The 2,500-nt window shown below is 58.0% G+C and overlaps 1 non-coding gene across 1 annotated transcript in view; it reads left to right on the top strand.

Moving 5' to 3' along the window:
- The first annotated feature begins 2,316 nt into the window (after positions 1 to 2,316).
- LOC124569793 overlaps positions 2,317 to 2,500 on the top strand; it is a 1,910-nt gene continuing 1,726 nt past the window's right edge. The window contains exon 1 of the ribosomal RNA XR_006971312.1: positions 2,317 to 2,500. This exon is cut by the window's right edge and continues 1,726 nt beyond it. This is a non-coding gene — a ribosomal RNA (small subunit ribosomal RNA).

Consider the following 2,500-nt stretch of genomic DNA (forward strand, 5'->3'; position numbering starts at 1 on the left):
ACCTAACCCGCGTTGCGCCTTAACCTAACCCGCGTTGCGCCTTAACCTAACCCGCGTTGCGCCTTAACCTAACCCGCGTTGCGCCTTAACCTAACCCGCGTTGGGCCTTAACCCAACACACGTTGGGCCTTAACCCAACACACGTTGGGCCTTAACCCAACACACGTTGGGCCTTAACCCAACACACGTTGGGCCTTAACCCAACACACGTTGGGCCTTAACCCAACACACGTTGGGCCTTAACCCAACACACGTTGGGCCTTAACCCAACACACGTTGGGCCTTAACCCAACACACGTTGGGCCTTAACCCAACACACGTTGGGCCTTAACCCAACACACGTTGGGCCTTAACCCAACACACGTTGGGCCTTAACCCAACACACGTTGGGCCTTAACCCAACACACGTTGGGCCTTAACCCAACACACGTTGGGCCTTAACCCAACACACGTTGGGCCTTAACCCAACACACGTTGGGCCTTAACCCAACACACGTTGGGCCTTAACCCAACACACGTTGGGCCTTAACCCAACACACGTTGGGCCTTAACCCAACACACGTTGGGCCTTAACCCAACACACGTTGGGCCTTAACCCAACACACGTTGGGCCTTAACCCAACACACGTTGGGCCTTAACCTGCTCTGTAATTGTCATACGACGCGTTAAATTAGTGTAGTGTTGCCTAACTGCAACCCCCGCAATATAGTTTGCTACCCGCACTGCCCGGTCCCCAGAGTATCGCTTCATGTTAAACACCTTGCAGCTATACACTGTAATGCGGATGGCAGCAGGACGTACATGCTCAATGCCCTTCGCAGTTGTTCATTGGCATTCGCATGGCGAAGCACAGCCTACGTTGTGGTACGGCTTGTGTCAACTGTCCGCTGATGTTGTACGTCCAAATCACACACTGTACTGCACATTGGTCCTCATGTACTGAATGATACATCGTGGTACATGTGTGACCGTACCACGACTGCGCCAACAACGGCGAACCATACGGTCCAAATATTGTGCACTCAGCTACGTGTCGTCTCCCTATAAGAGCTGGATTGCAGTATGGTATGCCGTGGATGGCGATCAGCATGAGCCGTCTGTTGATGTAGTGGCGCGTGTTGTCAGACGTAGTCGTCTCTTCTCACTCACCGTGATAGCATGGTGCACTGCGTTCCACATCTGCGACATGCGACAGAGGCCGGTTGACAGTCGTTCGCGCAATGGACATCGCATACGTACGGGGGCCACCTTCCACGTGTTCGCGAAGCGTGCACATGTTGTTGCGTGTATGTGGGCAGACATAGTGTGTCGTGACACCTGACACAGGCATGCAACAATCGTTGAATTTGCAAATGGCGATGGACGTCTACGTTTGCTGGTGACGTTACGCAAATGAACAACTGGTAAACCGTTGTGGTGCGGTTGTTCTCGCTAGAGGTGAATCAGTGATGGCGACGATCGGTTGAGCTACCAACCGGTTGTTTCAGCGATACCCACCATGCCCACGAACGTGAATGGCATGTGGGTGTGAAGCGATACGCGGCGGTGGCTGGGTGGGACCGTCCCCGGCCGGTGAGGGGGGGCCTCCCGGCGTGCTGGCCGCGCGGTGCGTGGGCGCACGCGCTACAGCCGGCTGGTGGGGGCGGCCAGTGGCAGGCGCGCCGGCCGACGGAGGCGGCAGGCGGCGCAGCTGCGCGCCGGCGCACCCTGCACGCGGCGCCGTGCGGCCAAAGTAGGTCCTCGCGGGCCCGGTGCGAAGCGCGGTGGACATCTGCAGTGTGCTGGTCCGATTGAGGACTGTGTGCGCTGAGGATGCGCCGCCGCCCGGCGCTCGGCGCCGCGACGCCGTCTGCTGCTCGGTCGCCTCTGCGGTTCTCGCAGGTGGTTTGTATCGCAGCTGTGCGGACGTGTTGGCGCGTTCGCTTCGGCACCCAAGTGGGGCTTTTGTCCTTCTGTGGCGCTGGCGTTGGAGCTGCCGGCCACCGTAGGTGGCGCGTGTTGTCTCCCGCCGGCAATGCCACGACAGCACGCTCCCGGGCCTCTGTCGGCAGCGGCAAGCTCAGTTGGGAGCACGGGTGGTCGCACCTAAAGCGTCTACTCGCCAAACTCCGGGCGATTGCGCCTCTCTCGAACCCGACCAAGTACTTAGGACGGCGCTGCGCGCCGCCGGGACCTGAGAGGGTTTCGAGGTGTATTGTGCAGGGGAGCTCAGCCTCCTCCTGTTTGCAGAATAATTGAGCGGACGCTTGCGTGTTCGCGCGGGCCCCCGGGACACACTCCCGGGCGGCCGGCTGCTCAGCTCTAGTTGACGCAGCTCCCTGGTTGATCCTGCCAGTAGTCATATGCTTGTCTCAAAGATTAAGCCATGCATGTCTCAGTACAAGCCGCATTAAGGTGAAACCGCGAATGGCTCATTAAATCAGTTATGGTTCCTTAGATCGTACCCACGTTACTTGGATAACTGTGGTAATTCTAGAGCTAATACATGCAAACAGAGTC

The sequence above is a fragment of the Schistocerca americana genome, unplaced genomic scaffold (assembly GCF_021461395.2).
Source record: "Schistocerca americana isolate TAMUIC-IGC-003095 unplaced genomic scaffold, iqSchAmer2.1 HiC_scaffold_1544, whole genome shotgun sequence".
NCBI classification, from domain to species: Eukaryota; Metazoa; Arthropoda; class Insecta; order Orthoptera; family Acrididae; genus Schistocerca; species Schistocerca americana.